Raw genomic sequence first — 14,848 nt, 5'->3', positions numbered from 1 at the left:
TATAAATACCAAATCACTATGTTGTACACCTGAAACTTACACAATATTGTATGGCAGTTATTCTTTGAAATATATGTATATGCCCCACTGTCTAAATAAACTTTTTTGTTAAATCCAAAAATTGCTTGCATAAAACCATATGATTATAATTGTATTGTTGGGCCTTTAACATATAGAAGTGTAATATATTTGACAATACCAACATAAGGGAGGTGCAAGGGCAAAAGCTGTATTAAAGCAAGGATCTGACATCAGATGGTGACTAGAATCCTCAGAAATGAAGAGAACCAGAAGTAGTATATAATAAGTTATTAAGACAAAAGTTATTAACATATACGCTCTCCCTTCTACTCTCTGCTTCTTTGAAAAAACATAAAATTATCTAAAGTAATAATTATCAGCATGTACTGTTCAGTTATACATATATAACTTAATAGCATTATAAAGGGAAGAAGGGAATAGAGATATATGGAAATGCAATTTGTATATCTTACTGGAATTGGTACAAATCTGAAGTAGATTCTCAAAAGCTAAAATTTATCTAAGTGCTAGAACAACCACTAAGAGAATAACTCAAGATAATAGCTTAGAAATCATTAAGAGAATTAAATGTTACACTATAAAAAACTACTACAAAAAAGGAAGACATTTTTAAACTTCTATTTCAAATACAGTCAATGAAAAAAATTTAATAGATGGATTAAGCAGAAAATTAGACACAACTGGAGAGTATTAGTAAATTTAGTACTATATATTCTGAAGAAATTCTCTAGAATGCAGTACAGAGAGATAGAGAGTGAAATATATAAAAGAGAGATCAAAAGACATGGTGGATGGATCCGAAGATCCAAAATATGCATAACCAATTCCAGACGGAGAAAGTAGAAAGAAGTGGGGAAAGACAATAAAAATTTTCGCTGAGAATTTTCCAAAATTTTCCAATCCACACATTTATGAATAACAATGAATCATAAACAGGATGAATAAAAATAAGCATGCTCCTAGAAATGCTTTAAAGTAAAACTGCATAACATCTGAACAAGGTAAGCCCTTAAGAGAAAACAGACAATAAAAACAAATTACTTACAAAGAACAACAGTTAGACTGACAGCAGACTTTTCATCAGAAATAATAGAGAAGCCAAAATGGAATTGATGGTAAAAAAAAATAAAGCTAAATACGCCAGTAATCACAATAAATGTGCTATTAAATAGCAGATTATCAGATTAGGTTTTTTTACATCTCTATCTATGAGCATTTTATAATAGCTGTAAAACATAAAAAGAAAGGTTGAAAGTAAAAGGCTGTTGAAAAAATATATACATATACATGTACATTAATGCATTTATATAAACCAGAAATTTATTAACTAAAAGAAAGCTGGCATTGCTATATTAATATTAGAGAAAAAATAACCTTATGCCCAATAATATTATTATTACAGATAAAGAATTTCACTTCATAATGACATAAGACACAGTATACCATAGTAGTTACAGGCACACACTCTAGAACAAGATTACCTTAGTTCAAATCCTAATTACATTACTTAGAGGTTGGGTGACCTTGGGCAAGTTACTTAATCTCTCTCAGTTTTCTCATCTATAAAATGGGGACAATAATAATACCTACTTCATAGAGCTGTCATGAGGGATAAATGAATTAATGTATCAAAATCACTTAAAAATGCTTGGCACATAGTGCTAAGTATTTGCTGCTATAAAAAGGACCAATTCCAGAAAGAGACCACAATTCTGAATTTGTATGTACCAAATAACATAGCCTCAAAATACATAAGAGCAAAAACTGGGTATCATGAGACATTGGAATATACTTAATTTTAGTGAGGGATATAAACACATCTCTTAGTAACTGATAAAACATATTTAATGATATATACAAGTTTAACTGCATCATTAACAAGCTTGATCCAATGGCTGAATATAGAATTCTGTACCCCCAAAATTAGATTGCCACACCTTGTTTACAAATAGTTGTGCAATGCTACAAAACCTGACCATGTACAGACTGTGACCTCAAAGCAATTGAATTAGTACACAGAAATAGAAAGACAATCAACTACTCCCCATACATTTGGAATATTTTTAAACATATTTCCAAATAACTCATGCAAAAATCAGAAAATAGAGAGCCAAGATGGCGGCGTGAATAGGGCAGTGGAAATCTCCTCCCAAAACCATACATATTTTTGAAAATACAACAAATACAACTATTCCTAAAAGAGAGACCAGAAGATACAGGACAATAGCTAGGCTACATCTACATCTGCGAGAACCCAGCACCTCACAAAGGGGGAAAGATACAAGCCGTGGCCCAGTGGGACCCAAGATCTGAGCGCCCTGCCACCCCAGCTCTCCAGCGGGATGAAAGGAATCAGACCGGGAAGGGACTGGGGGCCCAGGACTGCTAAATACCCAGCCCTAGAGATCTGCACCAGGAGCGCAGACACACATTGTGTGGTGTGCTGGATATTACATAAACGGAACAGTAAAATCTGCAAGCGGGTCCCCACAGCTGGTGCCCCTGGGACAAAAGAAAAGCGAGTGCTTTTAGAAAGTCTTAAAGGGACAGGGGCCTCACAGCTGGACCGAAGTGTCCTGTCACACTCAGCCCAGCAGCTGGGAATCCTGGGGAAATTCAGGCACTCCAACCCCCTGGGAGGCAGCGCAGCTCTGAAGCCCCTCACAGCGATAAAACAGCCTCCCGTCCATTCCCCCTCCAGTGCGGCCCAGCCACAGCAGGGTAGCAGCCTGAGAGCAGCCATGCCCATAGCAACCGCCAAAAGCCTCCTTCACAGCCGCCCAGCCCAGACTCAGAGGCCCTGCTAGCACGCACAGAGGAAGCCGGGACAGGGCACCAAGGGTCGCCATTCTCACAGAGGAGCACACCTGGCATGCCTGCCCCTCCCCGCAGGGCTCTGGGCTGCCCCAACAGTTGCCCCACCCACGGCAACTCAGGAAATAAAACCGGAAGCTGCTCCGAGGAGGGCAAGGTGACCAGCAATCAGGAAGGGACTTTGTTCTCCCAGCTAACACATGCGCCAACTGCCCATGACTACTTCTATCGCCATGAAAAGGCAGAAGAATCTGATCCAGTCCAGAATCACCCAGACAACCGCTGAGAGGGAGCCTGGGGAGACAGATTTAACCAATATTCCTGAAAAAGAATTCAAAATAAAGGTCATAACCATGCTAATGGACCTGCAGAGAAATATCCAAGAGCTAAAGGATGAAGTTAGGAGGGAGAATACAGAAATAAAATGAACTCTGGCAGAACTTAAGAGCAGACTGGATTAGGTACAAGAGGCTGTTAATAGAATAGAAATCAGAGAACAGGAACACAGAGAAGCTGAGGCAGAGAGTGATAAAAGGATCTCTTGGAATGAAAGAATATTAAGAGAACTGTGTGACCAATCCAAAAGAAGCAATATTTGCACTATAGGGGTGCCAGAAGAAGAAGAGAGAGAGAAAGGGATAGAAAGTAATTGCTGAAAACTTCCCCAAACTGGGGGAGGAAATAGTGTCTCAGACCATGGAAGCCCACAGAACTCCCAACACAAGGGACCCAAGGAGGACAAAACCAAGACACATAATAATTAAAATGGCAAAGATCAAGGACAAGGACAGAGTATTAAAGGCAACCAGAGAGAGAAAAAAGGTCACCTACAAAGGAAAACCCATCAGGCTATCATCAGACTTCTCAACAGAAGTCTTCTCTTACAGGCCAGAAGAGAATGGCATGATATATTTAATGCAATGAAACAGAAGGGCCTTGAACCAAGGATACTGTATCCAGCATGATTATCATTTAAATATGAAGCAGGGATTAAGCAATTTCCAGACAAGCAAAAGTTGAGGGAATTTGCCTCCCACAAACCACCTCTACAGGATATTATAAAGAGACTGCTCTAGACGGAAGGACTCCTAAGGCAAAATAGATGTCACCAGAAAAAATAAAACCACAACAAAGAAAGCAGACCAACAAAATACCAACTAAAGGCAAAAAATAAAATCAACTACTCACAAAAGCAGTCAAAGGAAACATAAAAGAGCACAGAATAAAACACCTAACATATGAAGAATGGAGGAGGAAGAAATAAAGGAGAAGGGAGAGAAAAAAAGAATCATCAGACTGTGTTTATAATAGCTTAATAAGCAAGTTAACTTAGATGGGTAGATAGTAAAGAAGCTACCCTTGAACCTTTGGTAATCATGAATGTAAAGCCTGCAATGGCAATAAGTACATCTTTCAATAATCACCCTAAATGTAAATGGACTGAATACACCAATCAAAAGACATAGAGTCACTGAATGGATAAAAAAGCAATACCCATCTATATGCTTCTTTCAAGAGATTCACCTCAAACCTAAAGACATACACAGCCTAAAAGTAAAGGGATGGAAAAAGATATTTCCTGCAAACAACAGGGAGTAAAAAAGCAGGTGTGGCAGTACTACTATCAGACAAAATAGACTTCAAAACTAAGAAAGTAACAAGAGATAAAGAAGGACATTACATAATGATAAAGGGCCCAGTCCAACAATAGGATATAACCATTATAAACATATATGCACCCAATACAGGAGCACCAATATATGTGAAACAAATACTAACAGAATTAAAGGAGGAAATAGAATGCAATGCATTCATTTTGGGAGACTTCAACACACCACTCACTCCAAAGGACAGATCCACCAGACAGAAAATAAGTAAGGACACAGAGGCACTGAACAACACACTAGAACAGATGGACCTAATAGACATCTACAGAACTCTACACCCAAAAGCAGCAGGGTACACATTCTTCTCAAGTGCAGATGGAACATTCTCCAAAATAGACCACATACTAGGCCACAAAAACAGCCTCAGTTAATTCTAAAGATTGAAATTCTACCAACCAACTTCTCAGACCACAAAGGAATAAAACTAGAAATAAATTGTACCAAGAAAGCAAAAAGGCTCACAAACACATGGAGGCTTAAGAATATGCTCCTAAATAATCAATGGATCAATGACCAAATTAAAATAGAGATCAAGCAATATATGGAGACAAATGACAACAACAGTACAAAGCCCCAACTTCTGTGGGACTCAGCAAAGGCAGTTCTAAGACGAAAGTATACAGCAGTCCAGGCCTACTTAAAGAAGGAAGAACAATCCCAAATGAAAAGTGTAAATTCACAATTATTGAAATTGGAAAAAGAAAAACAAATGAGGCCCAAAGTCAGTAGAAGGAGGGACATAATAAAGATCAGAGAAGAAATAAGTAAAATTGAGAAGAATAAAATAATAGAAAAAAATCAATGAAACCAAGAGCTGCTTCTTTGAGAAAATTAACAAAATAGATTAAACCCTAGCCAAACTTATTAAGAGAAAAGAGAATCTACACACATCAACAGAATCAGAAACGAGAAAGGAAAAATCACGACAAACCACACAGAAATACAAAGAATCATTACAGAATACTATGAGAATCTATATGCTAACAAGCTGGAAATCCCAGAAGAACTGGACAACTTCCTAGAAAAATACAACCTTCCAAGACTGACCAAGGAAGAAACACAAAATCTAAACAAACCAATTACCAGCAAGGAAATTGAAGTGGTAATCAAAAAACTACCCAAGAGCAAAACCCCAGGGCCAGATGGATTTACCATAGAATTTTATCAGACATACAGAGAAGACATAATACCCATTCTCCTTAAAGTTTTCCAAAAAATAGAAGAGGAGGGAATACTTCATTCTATGAAGCCAGCATCACCCTAATACTAAAACCAGGCAAAGACACCACAAAAAAGAAAATTACAGACCAATATCCCTGATGAACATAGATGCAAAAATACTCAACAAAATATTAGCAAACCAAATTCAAAAATACATCAAGAGGATCATACACCATGACCAAGTGGGATTCATCTCAGGGAAGCAAGGATGGTGCAACATTCAAAAATCCATCAACATCATCCACCACATCAACAAAAAGAAGGACAAAAACCACATGATAATCTCCATAGATGCTGAAAAAGCATTCGACAAAATTTAACATCCATTCATGATAAAACTCTCAACAAAATGGATATAGAGAGCAAGTACCTCAACATAATAAAGGCCATATATGATAAACCCACAGCCAACATCATACTGAACAGCGAGAAGCTGAAAGCTTTTCCTCTAAGATCGGGAACAAGTCAGGGATGCCCACTCTCCCCACTGTTATTCAACATAGTACTGGAGGTCCTAGCCATGGCAATTAGACAAAACAAAGAAATACAAGGAATCCAGATTGGTAAAGAAGGACTCAAACTGCCACTATTTGCAGATGACATGATATTGTACATAAAAAATCCTAAAGACTCTACTCCAAAACTACTAGAACTAATATCGGAATTCAGCAAAGTTGCAGGATACAAAATTAATACACAGATATCTGTGGCTTTCCTATACACTAACAATGAACTAGCAGAAAGAGAAATCAAGAAAACAATTCCATTCACAATTGCATCAAAAGGAATAAAATACCTAGGAATAAACCTAACCAAGGAAGTGAAAGACCTATACCCTGAAAATTACAAGACACTCTTAAGAGAAATTGGAGAGGACACTAACAAATGGCAACTCATCCCATGCTCTTGGCTAGGAAGAATTAATATCGCAAAATGGCCATCCTGCCTAAAGCAATCTACAAATTCAATGCAATCCCTATCAAAATACCAACAGCATTCTTCAACGAACTAGAACAAATTGTTTTGAAATTCATATAGAACCACAAAAGACCCTGAATAGCCAAAGCAATCCTGAGAAGGAAGAATAAAGTGGTGGGGAAACTCGCTCCCCAACTTCAAGCTCTACTACAAAGCCACAGCAATCAAGAAATTTGGTACTGGCACAAGAACATAGCCACAGACCAGTGGAACAAAATAGAGACTCCAGACATTAACCCAAACATATATGGTCAATTATATGATAAAGAAGCCGTGGACACACAATGGAGAAATGACAGCCTCTTCAACAGCTGGTGTTGGCAAAACTGGACAGCTACATGTAAGAGAATGAAACTGGATCATTTTCTAACCCCATACACAAAAGTAAATTCAAAATGGATCAAAGACCTGAATGTAAATCATGAAACCATAGAACTCTTAGAAAAAAACATAGGCAAAAATCTCTTGAACATAAACTGGAATGACTTCATGAACATATCTCCCCAGGGAAAGAAAAAAAAGCAAAAATGAACAAATGGGACTACATCAAGCTGAAAAGCTTCTGTACAGCAAAGGACACCATCAATAGAACAAAAAGGTACCACACAGTATGGGAGAATATATTCGTAAATGACAGATCTGATAAAGGTTTGACATCCAAAATATATAAAGAGCTCACGCACCTCAACAAACAAAAGCAAATAATCCAATTAAAAAATGGGCAGAGGAGCTGAACAGAGAGTTCTCCAAAGAAGAAATTCAGATGGCTAACAGACACATGAAAAGATGCTCCACATCACTAGTCATCAGAGAAATGCAGATTAAAGCCACAATGAGATATCACCTTACACCAGTAAGGATGGCTACCATCCAAAAGACAAACAACAACAAATGTTGGCGAGGCTGTGGAGAAAGGGGAACCCTCCTACACTGCTGGTGGGAATGTAAATTAGTTCAACCATTGTGGAAAGTAGTATGGAGGTTCCTCAAAATGCTCAAAATAGAAAAACCATTTGACCCAGGAATTCCACTCCTAGGAATTTACCCTAAGAATGCAGCATCCCAGTTTGAAAAAGACAGATGCATCCCTATGTTTATCACAGCACTACTTACAATAGCCAAGAATTGGAAGCATCCTAAGTGCCCATCAGTAGATGAATGGATAAAGGAGATGTGGTACATATACACAATGGAATATTCTTCAACCATAAGAAGAAAACAAATCCTACCATTTGCAACAACATGGATGAAGCTAGAGGGTATTATGCTCAGTGAAATAAGCCAGGTGGAGAAAGACAGGTACCAAATGATTTCACTCATATGTGGAGTATAAGAACAAAGAAAAAACTGAAGGAACAAAACAGCAGCAGAAACACAGAATCCAAGAATGGACTAACAGTTACCAAAGGGAAAGGGACTGGGGAGGATGGGTGGGAAGGGAGGGATAAGGGGGCGGGAAGAAAGGGGGCATTATGATTAGCATGCATAATGTGGGGAGGGGGCATCGGGAGGGCTGTGCAACACAGAGAAGATAAGTAGTGATTCTACAGCATCTTACTACGCTGATGTACAGTGAATGTAATGGGATATGTCGGGGGGACTTGGTGATGGGAGTCTAGTAAACATAATGTTCCTCATGTAATTGTAGATTAATGAGACCAAAATTAAAAAAAATTTTTTTAATCAGAGAATATTTAGAACTAAATCATCACAAAAATACTACGTGTCAAAATCAATGGGATACAGCCAAAGCAAAACCTTCAGGAAAATTTATAGCCTTAAATGTTTATGATAAAAAATCAGGAAGACTAAAATTTAGTAAGCTAAGCATCCAAATTAATAAGTTGGAGAAAGAACAACAGAGTGAATGTGATAAAAAGATAAAGAAGGGAGTATTAAAGAAAAGATGTAATAAAAATTAACATTTAAATACACAAATACCCGGCATGATTTCTTAAGAAAGAAGGGAAAAAACATAAATAATATTAGAAATGAAAAAGATCTAACTACAGAAACAATATTTTTAATAAGACTATTATGAACAATATTACACCAATATATTTGAAAACTTAGAGAAAAATAGAACATTCCCTAGAAAAATATGACTTTCCTAAACTGTCATAAGTAGAAAAATCTGAATCTTCATTTAATTATTAAAGAAACTGAATCAGTAATTAAGTCTCCCCCACAAAATTTATCAGAAGCAGATGGTTTTGCATGGTCCACCAACATTCAAGAAACTGATAATCCCATTTTAAACAAACTGTTCCAGAAAATAGGAAAAGACGGAATTTGTAACCATCTATTTTATGAGGCTAATATAATCAATATCAAACCATACAAAGACTAGTAGAAAACAGTTAAAGTATACAGGCCATCTCATTTATGAACATTAGACAAAGAGTCCCTAAGCAATATACTAACTAGTATCAGCCTGAAACATGCAATATAACCAGTTAGGTTTTATCACAGGAATGCAAGGAAGAGTTAAAGATGAAAAAAAAATTAATGTGATTTACCACATTAACAGATTACAGGAGAAAAACATTTACAATCAACTCAACAAATATAGAGAAACAACTTTCAACACTTATTCATTAATCTAACAAAAACTTAGCAAAACAAAATTGTTTTATCCTAGTAAACAGTAATTGGCAACAGAGAAAGGCTAGATGCCTGCTGACTCCGTTCCCTTTTCCCTGGCGTAGAGGAGACCCCACTGGAGCCATGTGCCTGGCCATCAGATATGATGTACACCAGCACTGAGTCTGCCCATGAATCCCTTTAGTCATCCACTCTCTTCCCTGTTCCACAGACCCTGGAAGCCATAGTCAAAGATGACATCATCGCAAAATGCATCCTTGAGTCACCACTTGGAGGGGAAAGGCCAAGAACAGCCACCAAGCCCACATTGGATTATTAAATAAACAAGAAATACACATTTATTTTATTAAGCCACATTTTCATGTATTTCATGTACATGTTTCTTTTCTGTTTTAGAAACCAAAAATGGAAATCCCAAATGATGAATCATTGTAGACATTGCTTATACAAGAGAACACAAACTCAGTAGAAGACCCACATCAAAAATACGGCATTAGCTCTGTATGAAGATTTGTGAATGAATGTACATTTACATATTCAACTTAAAATCTGTAACGATTTGTAAATACCATTTTTATGATTCCTGACTTTTTTACTCATTGAACCAACTATAGGTTTTATCTGACAAGAGATCTTTTGCTATCCTGAGATCCAGCTTGACTGGAACTAGATCTTTGACCTTGGCAGCTGCCGTCGCACCCCATGTGTATCTTCACATACCTCTGTGTATTTTTGCCATGCTGTATTGCAATTTTTAAACTGAATGGCAGTTCTGTATTGTAAGTGCCTCATAAGCCATAGTCCTCTCTGTAACCTTCATAGAGTCTCCATCAAGCAGGAAAGGCACACATTAAATAAGTAATTTCAATGAACTTATCTGAGCAAATAGTCTGGGATGCTGTATGATCATAGAGCAAGGAGATATAATTTAAAGGTTAAAATTAATCCTACTTACCTTTTATTTAAATTGAGGTATAACTGACAAATAACATTATATTAGTTTCAGCTGTATGGCATGATTCTCTATTTGTATATTTTACAAAATGACCACCACAGTAAGTGTATAACATCCATTCCCAGTTACAGAATTTTTCTTCTTGTGATGAGAACTTTACAAATGTAATTTCTTAGTAGCTTTCAAATTGTATTATATAAGTGTTATAGTCACCATTCTGTACATTACATCGCCAGCAGTTATTTATAACTACTGGTTTGTACCTTTTGACCCCCCCTTCACCTATTTTGCATGCCTCCACCCCACCTCCGGCAACCACCAGTCTGTTCTGTCTGTCTTTGGGCTCAGGGGGGTTTTTTTTGTTTTTAGATTCCACATGTGAGATAATACAGCATTTGTCTTTCTCTGTCTGACCTGTTTCACTTATGATGCGCTTCACATGAGGTCCATCCATGTTGTTGCAAATGGCAGGATTTCCTTCTTTTTATGGCTGAATAATATTCCTGTGAGTGCAGGCACACCCATCTGTGTGTCTGTACACTATATGTTCTTTATTCATTCTTTATCCATTCATATGTGTTTCTGAGAATGTTTTTTCCTATTGATTTGTACCCCTCCCTCTGCCAACAGAACAGTGTGTTAGTTAGTGTAATTTTATAAAAATATTTGAAATCTGATAGGGCCAAATCTAAGGTCAAGACAGTGATAAATGCCTCCCAGCCAAGAAGTTTCTTCTTCCTTTCTCATTTCTTACCTGTACTTAGTAGGTATGTGTTCAACTATTATTTTTTTGAGTGAATAAATGAAACCAAAAGAGAAAATTAGAAAGACCAAAGGAAAAAGCAGACAAGAAGGAATATACCCCTCCCCTCTCCAAAGAGGTTCCAGGAGACTAAGGCTGCTCCCGTAGGAGGGTAAGCCAGAAAGCTCACGCCAGAGTGGGAGCAGGAAGACAGTTTCAAGCTAGACAAAGAGAAGCCTCCCCAAAAAGAAAAAATGACATAAGTCTTTTGGAACCAAGAGCTGAAGAAGCCTGGAAGCAAAGTCGAAGCTGTCGGTTTCTCAGCAGTTCACACCCTGAGACAATCCTCCTCCTCCAACCCCCAAAGAAGCTGCCAAGAGCTGGAGGCAGAGAAACAGGCATCCCACACAGCCTGGCCTCAGCAACACCCCACTGCACAGGGAAGTGACAGCGGAATGGGAAAAAACAACTATTATAGCTGAGATATTTTTAAATTCTGCCCCGAAGGCAGCATCCGGTTGCTACAGCAACCCCAGCTCTGTGGGATCCTGCTCCCAGCTCGCCTGCTGCGTGTAAGCTGGCAGCCACAGGTGTCCTCTGGGGGCCGGAAGCTGCTGCCACCGAGTGGAACCCACCAAGCGCCCCCTCACTCTGTCTCCAAAGTAGTGACTGAGGAGACCCAAGGTGATCTCACAGTGAACATCTGATGGTGTAGTTTTGTTTCAGGTTGTTAATGTCATTAAAAATATGGGTTTACTTCCTGTTCAAATTGACTTAGTCTTTTTGGTTTTGTATTTTCTTCACTCTATCAAAAGACAAAACAGTAATATTTTTATTCAGGTGGGACTGAACAAATGAAGCAGTTGGTTCCACAGTTTAGACAAAGCCCCTGAGGGACAAAATTGGCACTGGAGCTAAGTGTCTGGCCCTACCCTCTGACACAGATTCTCAGAAGTAATGTTGCAGTACACCTGCTCTTCTGCACCCAGTCTGGAATGGCTTGTGGTATCTTTAGGAAACCCAAACAAGAAAGAAAGGGAGAGAACAGCCACACAGCCAGAATGACAGCCAGCCAAAAGGACACACCCAGAGGCAGATGGCCACAGAGAGATGCTGTCATTCTGTCTCTGTGATCTGGATGTAAGGATCCTCAGCTCTGGCAAGATTCTTCCCCACGTAGCCATAGTTGGCTTTGCCTCCCAATTCATCCCTGCACTTACCTGTCATTACATTTGGTAAGCTTGACCTATTTCGCCCAAGGAGGACTCACCTGGGCTGTATGCACACTACAGCTGCCCCAGGGCATGAAGCAATGCTGGGAAGGCAGGGCAGCAGGCTGGCTAAGGGTGGGGAGGGTCTTTGGTGCATGCCATGGGGAGAAGAACCCCAGGCTCAGTGTTAGGAGACCGAGCTGCAGGCCCCCTGTGTGCTGACTGACTTTGGACACATCATCACTGAGAGGTGAGCTCCACAGGGCAGGTACTGCCAAGGACCATGACTGCTGTGGCGCCTAGGATGATGCTTCACAACTAGTAGGCCTGCAGTAACTGTGTCTGAAATGAAGTACTCGTTTTGGCACCCTCATTTATAAAAATGGGACAGATAAGAATTCTCCCATCTGGGGCTTTGGGAGGCTCTAACAAAGCATGGGTGACGGAAATCTGTTTTAAAATGCTTCAGAAAAGGTAAGTGATATTCAAATGCAAGCTCGCAATACTGCTACCCAGCCCAGGGGCTCAGACGACTGTTAGATAAGGTGCCCCGAGACCAGGGCTCTACCCATTTCCTCAAAAGACTTGAACAGAGTCACAGCTGAATGCCTTCTGGGTTCCAAGCACTGGCGCCATCTGCCAGTGACCGACCAAAAGCCATTCTACTGGTCTTCCTCACAAAGAGACCCTGGTTTTGTTTGAGCCACCATGTGCCCTGCCCCTGCTTCCTGGCAGCTTCTGGCGCCCATGGGACCCAGCTGTGGTCAGCCAGGCAGAGCGGGAAGCCCTGAGGTAGAACCCCTCAGGTTTCCTTAAGGGAGTCCAGCTCTACTTGCTTTGTCTCCGTCCTTTCCTCCTTCTTCTGGGAACGTGGAAGAGAAGCCGAAAAGTGTAACCGGTCAAACATGCATGCTAAGGATGGGGGGCCAAACACCTGAGTCCTTGGTGACATCCTGCTTCCCTAGCCTGAAATGCATACTTCTGACTTCCTGTTGTGTAAAAAAATAACCACCTATTTGTTCAGGCCACTGTAGTCAGATTTTTATAACAAGCTGCTAAACAAAATCCTAAATGATACAGGACTGTACTCAAGATAGCTCATGCATGAAATACACACTGTCAATGCAACTTTACAGACAACGGAATGGCAGCTAGGAGCCATGCAGGAAACTGCCCATGGCCATATAACCAGGAAGTGGAAGCTAGGACTCGACTCCTGGTCTAACTCCAAGTCCTAGTGTCTTCAGTTCCACCGTACTCACCAGAAGAGAAGGAAAAGGAAACCACGTTGGTGTCTAAGGGACCCTGCAGGAGGACTCTCAGGGTCTGCACCCCACCAAGCTCCTGGCTTATGAGTGTAGGGATAAGGCGTAAAGTCCATGGGCTTATATTTTGATAGAACACAGAAAATAGGGAAGTGAATATAGGTCAGCGAGAAGGGCTTTGGAAAAAGTTAAGCAGGGTGAGGACGGAGTGCGATGTTCACAAGAGCTGAGGGAGTGCTTTTGCAGTGACGCATCCACAGTCCCTCAAGGGATGGAGAGAACTGTGTGGGTATGAGAGGCATGGCTGAGGGCAGAGCCCTGGGGCACAGGGCACAGCATGGCTGATGTGAAGCCATGAAGAGCAGTGCCAGAGCAAGATGTGGAGGCCCAGGGGCTGCCGGAGGGATTGGGCTTTCATTCTGAGTGGCACGAGGATTCTGACCAGAGAACAAATCAAGCTTATGATCTGAGGTCTGGGCCAGAGGGGGAAAGAGCGGGGGTGGGGTGTGAGACAGGATGGCAGGTGGCGACCACTGCAAACCCAGGCAGAGGGACCCAAGACTGGCGGGGACTGGGCGGGGAAGTCAGAGCCCTCACACTCTGGAGCCCAGGCTGCCGGGATCAGCTGACAGACTAAGGATATGAGAGAGAGAAGGTAGGGATGAGCCCACGTCTTCAGCCAAACAACAGACGGGTGCTACTGTCCCAAGTGGAGGGCCCAGATCACCCAGGGTGCAGCAGGAGGGGGCCTGGCTGTGTCCAGCTTTGGACAGGGGTAAGCTCTGCTGGTGCGGAGAGAGCAAAGCCATGACCCCGCTTTCTGAAACCCTTTATTCTGCTGCCCAGATGCCAGCTACTGACCCCCTCCTGTTTCACCATCCACTCCTCAGTCTCCCACAGTCTCTCCCCTCAATGACCCCCTAAACTCAGAGATGTCAAGAAGTCAGAGACAGCCTAATAAAAAGTGTTCTAAGCAGAGGGAGACAGTAATCAGCTTGTGTCACACACAAATACACGCTGGGTAAAATGAGGGCATGGACTAAGGGGTTGTCAGACACAGGGTCATGGGGGACACATGTGGAAGATGAATTGGTTTACTCCTAGATGGAGGAACGTGAGGAACACAGTGTCTAGAATCGCTGTAGCAAAAAGTTTGCCCCTTCTTTCCGAACAAACCATACAAAAGATCATTTTCTTTTCCACATAAGGGAAATTGCTAAGTATATGCCACAGCCAGGCCATGACTCATTCCTAGACTCATTCGGATATTCCCCTTCACAGCTCAGACCAGGATGGACTGGAGATGGAAGGGAGGAGAGGTAGGAGAGGAAATGTCAGCACCTGGCAGG

Source organism: Manis pentadactyla, chromosome 14 (genome assembly GCF_030020395.1).
Source record: "Manis pentadactyla isolate mManPen7 chromosome 14, mManPen7.hap1, whole genome shotgun sequence".
NCBI classification, from domain to species: Eukaryota; Metazoa; Chordata; class Mammalia; order Pholidota; family Manidae; genus Manis; species Manis pentadactyla.
Note: the sequence above shows the minus strand (reverse complement) of the source record.